The sequence below is a fragment of the Pagrus major genome, chromosome 2, assembly GCF_040436345.1.
Source record: "Pagrus major chromosome 2, Pma_NU_1.0".
Lineage (NCBI taxonomy): Eukaryota > Metazoa > Chordata > Actinopteri > Spariformes > Sparidae > Pagrus > Pagrus major.
Window position 1 is genome coordinate 3,217,081 of NC_133216.1, and position 13,164 is coordinate 3,230,244.

General features: G+C 42.1%; 3 non-coding genes across 3 annotated transcripts; all 3 read right to left on the bottom strand.

Moving 5' to 3' along the window:
* Positions 1–7,597: 7,597 nt before the first annotated feature.
* On the bottom strand, positions 7,598–7,761 carry LOC140992448 (U1 spliceosomal RNA). Its single transcript, XR_012178051.1, has one exon. It is a non-coding gene; the product is annotated as a U1 spliceosomal RNA (small nuclear RNA).
* Positions 7,762–9,440: 1,679 nt separating this feature from the next.
* Positions 9,441–9,604, bottom strand: LOC140992455 (U1 spliceosomal RNA). The gene has a single exon (XR_012178052.1). It is a non-coding gene; the product is annotated as a U1 spliceosomal RNA (small nuclear RNA).
* A 1,241-nt stretch (positions 9,605–10,845) lies between these two features.
* On the bottom strand, positions 10,846–11,036 carry LOC140992351 (U2 spliceosomal RNA). The gene has a single exon (XR_012178026.1). It is a non-coding gene; the product is annotated as a U2 spliceosomal RNA (small nuclear RNA).
* Between the last annotated feature and the right edge of the window lie 2,128 nt (positions 11,037–13,164).

A 13,164-nucleotide genomic window follows, 5' to 3' on the forward strand; every position in this document is an offset into this window, starting at 1 on the left:
ACTAAACAACTGACAGAGGAGAGGTAGTGACTCTCGACAACGTCAGTCTACTTCATGGTTTGAGACTTGAGCTAAAACTTTTTGCATCACCATACAAGACAGGAAAATGTGCATTTCAGATAATGTACCACTGGTGCCGATTTGCAGCGATATTACCATTAAATCATTAAAAACTAGCGTTCGCAAACGCACCTTCTCGTTGCGTTCAGGGCACGTGGTACGCTCTCGGCCAATAGGAAGTTAAAGATTAAAACATCACATTTCCTTTTACAGACGCATTTAACATATTAATATATGCAACTGTGTGTTAACACTCCTTCAGTGTAACTCGATGACGCACACTGAACTTCAGCGTTTGAGGAGAATAATGTTTTTACGCTTTAATAACGTTACTCAGTTCACAGCAACAGGTTCAGCTCCTCCTCCAGCAGAGGAGAGTCACTGCACGTTGCGCTTCACGGCCTGTAGTCTCAAGCATGAACACCTGGCAATGCAATCCTTCTTCGGTTAAAGTTTACCGGAGACACCATGCTCTGCTGCTCATTCAAAACAGATAATTATTCAATAACCACTCCGTAAAAGCGGCGGTATAATGAAAATGATGCCATTCGTCCATTACGGTCACGCCACTTACAAACTATCAGTTTCAAAATGGCGGACAACTTTTGCGGAGTCCTCAAACGGCTACACGCAGATGCAACTGACATTCTTGGTCAACAATAATAACACAAGTTAAATGGCAGTGTACTGCTTTGTTAATTACATATACAGAACATGTCTCCTGTGACAAACATAGACTTGAATTTTGAAGAAATTCGCTGCAACTTCACTGACATGGCGGCCATGGAGGTGATGTAACCCGCTGTTAACGAGGGAGACTCGAAGTCAGTCTGGATTAAGCTCCCATTAAAGCTTGTATGACAACTCCCCCTGACAATAACCTTTGACAATTTGTACAAGTCAGTTTCTGCTGTATGAAAGTGACAAATATAGCAACAACACGATAATTACCTTTAGCCCGCTTGCTAACATGGTAGTTAACGGTCACTCGGCTAATCACAGCACGTCCAGCGGTCAGACGCTCAAAAATAGCGGACAGCAATTTCCAAGAGTTGACACGATATTCTGTCTTCAATAAATTTAATGTTAGACGGTAAAAATTAACTCACCGAAGTTTTCTTCCACTTCTCTGGCGTCCTTTAGTGAAGTAATCCGGTGACAGTTGACGGCCGCAGCTACCCGATGATGTAAGATGGCGTCTCGAACTTGCGCTTGACCCCGCGAGGAAGGAGCCGTGTGCAGATACAGGCCGCGCGCACCTTTTTTTTCTCCAAATCTTTATTGTCTAATATTTAGCATACAAATCCAATTCTGTGTAATATGCCAAAGTTATAAAAAAAATTAAGATAGATAGATACTGTATTGATCCTGAGGGAAATTTAGACATCCAGTAGCTTATATGACATACAAAACACAAATGCAAACGATAAAATGTGTAATATTTAATGATATTGCTGTACGCAGGACCTTTATTTTGAAATACCTGAAACGGAAACGTTTTGTGTAGCAGCGGGAAATAAAACAAAGAAGCTGAAAAGTGAAGCGCCCGAAAAATCTGTGTTACCTGGGTTTATTAACAAATAGAGTTACAACATGGTGTCAGAGTAATCGTAAGCAGTTAGACTACGAACCCACTTGAATTGTAATATAAAAAAGAAGAAGAAAAATGCATAGTGTTGTCTAACGCTAGACAAAGCGACCGATATAGCCCGCTACCTACGAGCTAGCTAAGGTGCAGCTAAAGGCTATGGCCACCGACGGTAAGCCTTCATACACGTTTATGATTCTTCACCAAACACCTCATATATCTGTTTGACATCATGCCTTTATCAGGACCAAATACACAGAATGAGGAGCCTTTTTTATTGTAATTTTAATTGTGACGTCTGGCACAAGTTTCCCACACTGCCTTGTTTCTTTGTCAGCACTTAAGAGTTCAGTTAATCACCCTGCAGGTATCTTGTGTTAACAAACAGAAGGTACATTTAAAACAAAAGAATAAAGTTTTATTTAGATGCTTTGACACTGTAATCATGTACAATACAGCTTATACCCTTGTTGTTTTTTTTAAAGAAAAAAGTAGGTAGGCAAGTAGGTAAAATCCTGACTGACACTACAGGTGAATAACGTGGATCTAATGTACCTGTTCTGAACTGTACCTGTGCAAAAAGCAATAAAAACACAATCTAATAAAAAGAAGTTGATTCCTCAGTTGATAAATTACAATGAGACAATTACTTTTTGTATTTCATGTTCTTATATTTTGTGTTCAAGACCAATTAAATATGCATTAATTTATATTTTATTATATGTTTCTTCATGTAGGGACAAGTATTTAAGATTAACTAGTGCCACACACCCACAGCATGGACCTCTTAAATACACAAGGGACAACACAAACACACAACTCTACAATAAATATGTTTAAGACAAATACAGACGATATAAAACACCAGATCAACATGTTTCGGAAGCAAAATAACCCAACTGCATGTGCTTTCTTGCCAGCAGGTTTCTGGACATCCATGCGGAGCCCACAGGTCAGTGGCAGCGCTGCACTCCCAGAGCAAGTTCCTCAACGACTCGGGCTCGCCACAACCCGGTCGGGGGCAGGTGGCTGATGATGACATGCCCCGGGAGTGCATAACGGACCTGACCGGGAGGACCTGATGAGCCACCATCCAGGACAGATCCCGTAGTCTGTTGAGGGAACCGCAAAAGAGAGAGAAGGGAGCAGTGGTTAGTTGAAAGAAAAATGTAACTGCACCGTTAAAACTGGATTTGAGAATTCAACTTAATCCTGCGAACGTTAGATTTTCTTCTACTGTGAAAACAAGTTTACAGACCAGAACAGCTTCCTACCTGTAGGTTCCAGATGTTTTCACTTTCTTCAGAGATCCTCTCGACTGTGTGGCCCATTAAGGAGATCAGCATGTTGAGCAGCAGGATGTAAGTGAGGACGATGTACAAGATGAGCAGGATGTAGAAGACCCCCTTGTACTGAACGTGAACTTGAACAGCTCCAGGATTGTATAACCGATGTCATTGAAACTCGGCTTCTTGCACTCGAACGGCTCGGCTTTAAACATCCTTCCTTGTGCCTGTGTGTCATTGGTCGTATTTTCAGGATCTGGAAAGGAGTCGTCTATGAGGGCGACGATGGCTGTGGAGGAGGAGGAAGAGTTAAGTCAGAAGTCTTCACCTTGGAAAACATCTGAAGTCTTTATTCTGCAGAATGGAAGTCTTACCAGCAGAAAATCCAAAAAGCAGGACGGAATAGACACATAAAAAGTGAAGCAGGTCACCGAGGATCATTTAAAAAGAGAGAGACACCTTAAAAGGAACCGTTCACCCAAAAAAATATAAAATTCACTCATTATCTACTCACCCAACATTTCTGGACCTTCCCAGAAAAACAACTGAAGCTGGGACTTGTTTTAAAATGTAAAAAAACATTTACACACTCGATGTGTGATCGACTCATGAACGCTTTTAGCTCAGCAAGTCTCCATGTTTTGTGGACTAAAAAACTTCACCCAACCGTCCATCAGCATGGGGCCGAGTAGATAATGACTGAATTTTCATTTTTAGGCAAACACATCCCCATTTGTTTATAGCCTCTCAAGTATTAGAGGACGTTGATCCAGGCGAGAAGACGAGGAAGCTGAGGTACTCTCTCCATCCACAGCCGTACAGAACGGCACAGAGCAGAAGGAACGTGGCCTGCAGGAAGCTGCAAACAAAGTAGTAAAGAAAACGATGATATTAAAAATGTTTGGGAATTAAAGTTTCTCCGAGCAGCGCTTACAACAGAATGTCACTGAATCCATCTGTGTACAGAGCCTTTTCCTCTTAATTATCTGTGGATTTAAACAGACGTAGAAACACGAGTTATGTTTGAAATTAATTCAAGTCTTTTGTGTAAATTCCACTTTTCTTACTGCTTTGTAGAAAAACCACACTGCTCCAAAGACGCTGATGGCCTCACCAAGGCTGTGGAAGTAGTGGGGGACGTCTTCGATGGCAAACGGTGGCTGCAGATCAGAAGGTAAGGAGTCTTTTCTTTCTGAGGCTGGAGAATTTATTAAAATCATAGTTTGTTCAAGGATGTGTTTTAGCCTAGGGGTGGGCGATATGGCAAAAATATCATATCACGATTTTTTAAAAATAAAATCACGATTTCGATTTTATCACGATCTTAAATCAAAAAAAGAAAAACAGACAATTTAGGCCAAAGAACCTTTCTGAACTGATTTTAATTTAAATATTTGCAGTTTTGCCAACATATACATGTAAACATACTAAAAGGTAAACAACAACACTCTGATAAAGTGCACTTTTGCAACATAAAAGGTAGCTTTCAATAAACATGAAAGTAAAATATCAATGAAGACATTACTGTTTGTTTTATTCAACACAGTCATTTTAACAGGATTTAAGTATATCCAAACACTAAATAGCTCATTGAAAAGGGTCAAATAAGTCCGTCAGTGGTCGGACTATCCGACGGGGGGGTGGGGTCGTCTACACATTCTAATCGTTCACGATCTAATATCGTCATATCGCACACCCCTACTCTGCAGCAATGTTAGTTTTGACTCATATTGCTCCTGACCCATGACATCACTACATGGCATCATAACATGTCCCTTTATGTTCTTAACTAAACTCTGGTCCTGTGAGCACTCAATTGCTTTGCCCAACATTATTTTCAGGTGATACATTTTAGACATATTTCTATAGATGTCACCTTGTTAATGCCTTTTAAAGTTTGAAGTATATACAATTAATGTCTCAATAAAACATGTCTCAGAGAAAGTTACATTTGACAGTTTTTACACACATGGTTATACCGCTGCTAAATGGTTAGCATGTTTTCATCATCAGATTTGCAAGAAACTCTCCGGAGACGGAAAAGGCACCGCAGAATGGTGCACCAACGTGGCCAACGAACTTGGTCAGATCCTTGAGGAGTCTGTGGACAAAATGCGGCCAATGGCTGAAGGCCTCATGGCCAGGTACAGAAGAGCAGGAGAGGCACCTCCTGAACTGATGTATGTGGACCGCGGCTGCTGTCGCATGCATGGTGTGTCGTCTCTGGAGCAGCTGTTCAGTGAGTGGGCTGACAGTGGCATGATGGTGCGCCTGGACATCTTTCACTGGATACACAGGTTTGACGCGGCTGTCAGAACGGATCACCACCCAAAGTATGCACTCTTTAAGTCTGCGCTCTCTGCTGCAGTCTTTTCATACAGCAAGGACGACATGGCTATGCTCATCCAAGCCATACGTGCAGGACACCCGTCCAAGTACGATTCCCTGTCTGATGGTCAGATCATCGAATTGCATGTCAGCAAAAATTATCTGAAGCATTACGTCAGGAGGATCACTGTTGGAGCCCTGGAGACGTTTGCACGTGTGCAGAACACTATTGACATCCTGAAGGGACCAGCTGGGATGGATGAGAACCAGGTCCATCTGTTCAAGGATGCAGCAGCCATCGACCATGTCTGGGAGAACCAGCAGAAACACCTGGAGTGCATTCAGGATCCGCCAGGAAGAGACATGTACACCATAACTAAGTACATCACCCGTAATGGTGTGCGGCTGCCCCATTACAGCACAGCGAGAGGAAGCAACAGCCTGGAGGGATTCCACTCCTTCCTGCCGGCCATGATACCGGGGCCCCACTGTGCCGCAGTCCCCTTCCAAGTTTATCTCCTCAGTGGAATCGCACGCTGGAACTCCGACAGGGAGTCGGCCAGCGTCAAAGGCCAGAAAGGGAGGAGGCACATGGTGTACATCTCTCCTCTGATACACCGCCTCAACCAGAGGTGCCAGGAGTTGTTTGGAGAGGTTGAAGAGGCAAACTACCGGCCTCCTGTTCCTGCTGGAGACGAGTGAATTGGTCTGGAGTATCTGTTCTCTCAGTCATCAGCACCACTTAGTGCTCCAGACCATTACGCTCAAACCAGAGACACCCTTCAAGCTGTGGAGGATGGAGATGATGAGGTGGTGGTTGCTGACACAGAGGGATCCCTGGAGGATGATGTGGGCTATAACTCTGACAGTAAGAGTGACAATCTGACTCCGCTGAGGAAGAGTCTGCATCTCACTGATCAGGTTGTGGCTCCTGAGCTGGATCCCTGTGTGGAGGATGTGTGCGGTCCGAACCATCTACCTGGGTATCAGCATGTAGAGGGAGAGAGAGATTGCCTTGGAGGAGGAAAAGCTTGCTCTCAGTGACGCCATGAGACAGCGAGTCGTCAGCGGCTGGAACAAGCTTGATCTCCACGATCGCAGCATCCAGCATTTCGACAGCCTCTACTCAGCACGTTGGGGTAACGCTCTGTTTGGCCGCACTAAAGGTGATCCGGGTGAGTCATCTCTGGTGCAAAGGCTGAAGTTCAGCAAGCGGTGTTCGGCCGTTCACTAGCTGGACTCCAGAAAGAACCGCCTGATGTACTGCGTCATTAAACAGCTGTGGCTTCATCCGGACTGTGGTGGAAAGGCTCATGGGTCCCAACAGAAGAACCAGGTCACCAAGATGTACCAGCGTGTGCAGCAGAGGGTGACGGTCGACGACCCTGAACTCAGCAAACTTGGGATTCCCATCCTTAAAGTCAACTGTAAGTGTATTGCCGAGTTCGTCAGGAGACAGGAAGCCTTGTCGGCCATGAATGTGACAGATCAAGGTTTGTCTGTCCTCCGTCGTCGTCAAAGTGTGGCCAGCACGACCCAACCCCAGGCAGCAGAGCTTCCAGATATGCGACCTCTTACCACTCGACCGCAGGTGCAGTATCTGATCTCCATCATTGGCAGGGACCAGGAAACTCAAGCAGAGGCTCGATCATTTCTCTGCTTCACTCCCCGCTCAGCCGTCGCTCACGCCAATCCTTGCCGCAGCAGCTGCACCTGCCGCTCAGCCGCCACTCACACCAATCCTCCTCACCGCGTCAGCAGGACTCCAGCCCACCTTCACATTCGTGCAGCCCCCGGCAGGACCCTTCACGCAGCCACAGGTATCTGTTTCACTGCCTCAACAGTTCAGCTCATCAGCAAGATCAACTGTATACAAGAGGAAGAAAGCAGAGCGCAGTGAGACTGTACACTGTGTGGCCAATCCACACAGGGACACAAAAAACACAGGAAAAAAAACTTACTGTGACAAATCAAAATAATCCACCTACAAAGAACTTGTCGGACAGACTTTTGTAACAATTTACAGACTTTCAGAAAGCAGTGGATGAGGCTTTGGGCCCTCAGTCACAGAGTCAGCCATGAAGCTGCCTGAGCAGACCTTCCTATATGTAAATATTTTCATACACACATGCACTTTGCATGTTGTACCTGTGTTTTGTGTTATTGCAGCTGGGTTTTTATTGTGGCTGTGTTGTTATTGCTTTGTGTTGTATGCAATTTATATAATATTGCTGTTAAAAATGTTCAGCTTTACAATGAGCGTATGTGACTTTAATGTAGTGAAACTTCTTCACGCAACTGTCAGTTATACTTAAATTTTCTTTTGACATGTTATCAGGGGAGAGCGCGAACGCAGTCCCCCACTACCAGAAATTATGCAGTCGAGATTCCCACATTTGGGGAATTCGCAGGGGTCAGCACAACCGGAGTGCAATGGCTGAGCCTCGCCCTGGGTGAACCACCTTCTTGATCATGGTATCTCCCCTGCCAGGTAAGTATGAGTTGTACAGCTCAGAGGCAGGGACCTCTTTCACACACATACCATGTTGATGGATGGTGCAATCTATACCATCTAGAAATTACCAGAACCAGAGGTCATAAAAAAGGATGTGTATATCTGCAGGACCTTCATACAGAAAATACAGTTTTGTACTGAGGCTGAAAATGATTATTTACATTTTACTTGATAAATAATGGTTGTATTTCCCATCATGCAATGCTGTTTTCCCACACCACATGCTAACCTAAAACCTCAAATTGTATCTATTTTACCTCCAACAAATGAGCAACAGCAAAACAGCACATTCAAATGAGCCAAAACTAATGATTTAAATTTTTGATTTAAATGTGAAATACAGCAAAAAGGATAAAAGACAAATCACATGTTCCCCCTTCCCCCTCACATTAGAACCACTTCCTGTTTCTTTGTTCCCGTTTCTTGTTCACTGTTGGTGGGGCTACTGACCCTCCTGATACTGCCACCTACTGTTCTGAGTGAGCGAGAAAGCAGGCATGTCCTGACGTATTGTCAAAAAGGGCTGTGTGGCTGCAGATTTTGTGTTCCAATCAATTGAAAAGCACATGAAATATATTACAAGATTTTGTCGCTCTCACAGAACAAAGATCAACGTGCAACCACCTGGCTATGACCTCTTTTAAAAAAAATTCTCTGATGTATTACTTATTGCTCAGCCTAGCAGCTGAACCTTTTTTAAAATATCTGAATTGAAAATAAAACATTCACAGACGCTCTCAAGTGTGCAACAGATGCATTGACCGAAACATCTGCAGCTCAAGCACTCTTGTCTAATAGCAGCCATATTTTACATAGCAACAATTCCTGGCCTCAAAGAACCTAATTCCAGTACTGTGAATAAAAACCCTTCGGTTTTCTGGCCTGTGCTGCCACTGCCTCAAACTTCCTCTTTCCTCAGCAGCAGTGTAGTTAACTGAGACTGTTCACAGTCTCCAGCACTGTGGATGAGAAGAGAAACAGACTGTAGAAGGAGCATAAATGCCTGTTTTCATGACAAAGAACTTGCTATTGCTGCTTAAGCTACCACCCACATAAACACACTGCAAAATCTAAAAGTAAGGAAGAAAACAGTGAAACTCTCGCTTACAAGAGGGTCAGTTTCACATCAGAGGGCCTTTAACCTCCCCACTAGTAGATTCTAGAGACTTGGCTCCCTCTAGAGGTGAAAAACAAGAACTTGCCAAACTGACTGCTTCTGTGGCAAAGGAGCTGCTCGAGTAAAAACGTGTGACTAGAGAAAATGTTTAATTTTTACTGATGTGATTTCACAATTTTTATTTCTCAGATTTTTTTGTTTTGTTTTTACCAACAGCAAAGTCACATTTCATCAAATAATCTGCAAACTAAAGTTAATATATTGACAGATTATTTTCTTCTTCACTGATAGTTTACTTCCATAGTTTTTCTATCCATAACAGAGCTGTTGACTGATTTCACATTCAGAGCATGATTGACTAAATATGTGAGAGGCTATATTAACATTATCACAGGAACTTCTGCTGTCGTTTACGCAGTGGTATGCAATTTATATAATATTGCTGTTAAAAATGTTCAGCTCAACAATGAGCATATGTTACTTTAATGTAGTGAAACTTCTTGATGCAGCTGTCAGCTCTACTTAAATTTTCTTTTGACATGTTATCAGGGGAGAGCGCGAACGCAGTCCCCCACTACCAGAAATTATGCAGTCGAGATTCCCACATTTGGGGAATTCGCAGGGGTCAGCACAACCGGAGTGCAATGGCTGAGCCTCGCCCTGGGTGAACCACCTTCTTGATCATGGTATCTCCCCTGCCAGGTAAGTATGAGTTGTACATCTCAGAGGCAGGGACCTCTTTCACACACATACCATGTTGATGGATGGTGCAATCTATACTATCTAGAAATGACCAGAACCACAGGTTGTACAAAAGGGTGTGTATATCTGCAGGACCTTAATATAGAAAATACAGTTTTGTACTGAGGCTGACAATGATTATTTACATTTTACTTGATAATTAATGGTCATCATGCAATGCTGTATTCCCACACGTTAACCTAAAACCTCAAATTGTATCTATTCTACCTCCAACAAATGAGCATTAGCCTAACAGTACGTCTGAGCCTTACAAAAGAGCCTTAGTTTAAACAATACTGCATTCAGATGTTTGATTTACATTTAAAATTCAGAGAAAATAATAAAAGACACAAATCACATGTTCCCCCACCCCCGTCACATTACAACCACTTCCTGTTTCTTTGTTCACTGCTAGTGTCAACTGACCCTCCTGATACTGCCACCTATTTGTCTGGAGGGTGAACGACAGCACAGGTGTGTGGCTGCAGGTCTTTATTCAACAAATCAAGAGCAAATCTGATTAATAAACCATTTCAAGACTAAGTTCAGTTGATTAAGTAAGTTTAGCCTGGTGTGCTCCTGATGGGTTGGAAGGAATACCTGACTTTGGACGTGCCTGATGTATTATAATACACAAACATTATAACCTTCATGAAGGGAGGTTTCATTGCAGGACTGTTGCATTAGACTGCATTAGTTTAAGCTAGCTGAACTAGTATACACTTAAATGATTGTTTATCTATATATAAAGTAGGTTCCTTTGTATATGGCAAAGCAATAAAATAAAGTGCACACATAGACTGTCTCTTATGTTGTGAAACTGCAAACCACCATGCAGTGAGGACTTCCACTGTGAACTAGAGTAATGAAGCCTTTACAACACTGATACAATCCAATCAATCACTACAAGGACTTAATAAATGGATATTTCACATTGTTGTCAAATATGGAATGCAGTTGCATTCATATAACATGACACCACTCTGCAGAGGACGGGTCTGATTGCAGTCAAATCTTTTGGCCACTAGATGGTGCACTGAGCTTGAAGGCAAAGCCCCACTGCAGCTGCAATATCACTAGACTGCTGGAGGAATATTAACACAGCAGCATTCACAATGAGGTAAATAACAACAGCAAATCACTATAATATAACGAAAGTGTACTAAAATCCTTACATTTCAGCCACCAAAATTATTTTTAGACATTGAGAGGGGGGTGCACCGGTCCTGGAAGTACTGCAATACCAGGTCGATGCGTGGAGTGGACGGAGCAAGCCCCTATTCCATCTCCCTATTCCAAAAATCAATTTAATATATGGTCCCCGGGTAGGGGACGTATCAGATATTAAACTGATAAGAACAGATACTACACTTGATCTTAGCCAAAAGGCCGAGAAGCGATACTGAACAACTGACAGAGGAGAGGTAGTGACTCCCGTTAACGTCAGTCTACCTCATGGTTTGAGACTTGAGCTAAAACTTTTTGCATCACCATACAAGACAGGAAAATGTGCATTTCAGATAATGTACCACTGGTGCCGATTTGCAGCGATATTACCATTAAATCATAAAAAACTAGCGTTCGCAAACGCACCTTCTCGCTGCGTTCAGGGCACGTGGTGCGCTCTCGGCCAATAGGAAGCTGAAGATTAAAAACATCACATTTCCCTTCACAGACGCATTTAACATATTAATATATGCAACTGTGTGTTAACATCCCTTCAGTGTAACTCGATGACGCACACTGAACTTCAGCGTTTGAGGAGAATAATGTTTTTACGCTTTAATAACGTTACTCAGTTCACAGCAACAGGTTCAGCTCCTCCTCCAGCAGAGGAGAGTCACTGCACGTTGCGCTTCACGGCCTGTAGTCTCAAGCATGAACACCGAGCAATGCAATCCTTCTTCGGTTAAAGTTTACCGGAGACACCATGCTCTGCTGCTCATTCAAGACAGAAACAATAACCACTCCGTAAAATCGGTGGTATAATGAAAATGATGCCATTCGGCCATTACGGTGACGCCACTTACAAACTATCAGTTTCAAAATGGCGGACAACGTTTGCGGAGTCCTCAAACGGCTACACGCAGATGCAACTGACTGACATTTTTGGTCAACAATAATAACACAAGTTAAATGGCAGTGTACTGCTTTGTTAATTACATATACAGAACACGTCTCCTGTGACAAACATAGACTTGAATTTTGAAGAAATTCGCTGCAACTTCACATTGCTAACATGGTAGTTAACGGTCACTCGGCTAATCACAGCACGTCCAGCGGTCAAAAGTAGCGGACAGCAATTTCCAAGCGTTGACACGATATTCTGTCTTCAATAAATTTAATGTTAGACGGGTAAAATTAACTCACCGAAGTTTTCCTCTACTTTTCTAGCCTCCTTTAGTGAAGTAATCCGGTGACAGTCGACGGCTGCAGCTACACGATGATGTAAGATGGCGTCTCGAACTTGCGCTTGACCCCGCGAGGAAGGAGCCGTGTGCAGATACAGGCCGCGCGCAGAGAGAAGGGGGCGTGGTCAAGAGCCTGAACCCGGTCATTGAGCTAATTACACTGAAATCAATTATAAACATCAAAGACAACTTTATTTCGTGAAAACGTTTATGTAGCCAACAATGTAGCCTTCTTTGGCCTAAATTAATATCGCTGCATTCTTAATTTTTTTAATTAAAATTCAAGCTTTACTAACTTTTAAAAAAAATCTTTATTTTCTAATATGAAGCATACAAATGAACAGAAACAATAAATATTAATAGGAGCAAAAGAGCAATTATCAACAAGGTGATTTGTGTAGCTAATATAGCCAATAATTGACAGTCAAGCAATCCGATTACAGAGTATTACATATATAACAATGATGATGATAAAATAATAATAATAATAATAATAATAATAAATAACATAAAAGATTCATAAAACAATCTGCCTATAATAGTTGACAATTCTAGTTTTGGTTTTAAATCAACATGTAGTATCTAATTAAAATAAAAGGCTGATTTTCTATTGTTTCCCACCTACAAGCCATAGAGAGTATAGTCTACATGGATATAAACGGCATACAGACAATATGTGACAGAGTGTAATGCATTTTACATTCTAACTAAAAGGGTGGGGGACTTTTATTTATTTTGTACTTTTGTATTTTGTGTTCATACTATGGAATGGACATTATAAATTATTATAATGTAAAAATGATTCAAATGTAAAATTGAGGATTATAATTTAGAGTATAATGTATTTTCTTTCTGTGGTATTGCTGATATTCTGGATTATTAGGATAGGCAAAAACAAAGCCTCGTGGAAAAACAATATTATTTTGATAGTCTTTAATTTGGCCCTTCAAAATAATTTCCCTACTGAGATAAACCTGTCAAATGTAGTTCTCTGATCTTAATCAAGATCGATCTATCCATCTAAGATGTCTTTAAAGATGGTTGACATTTTTTAAAATCAATCAGTTATTAATATGTTGTGAGGACTACACAAGCACTGAATTAAGCAGACATCTTGA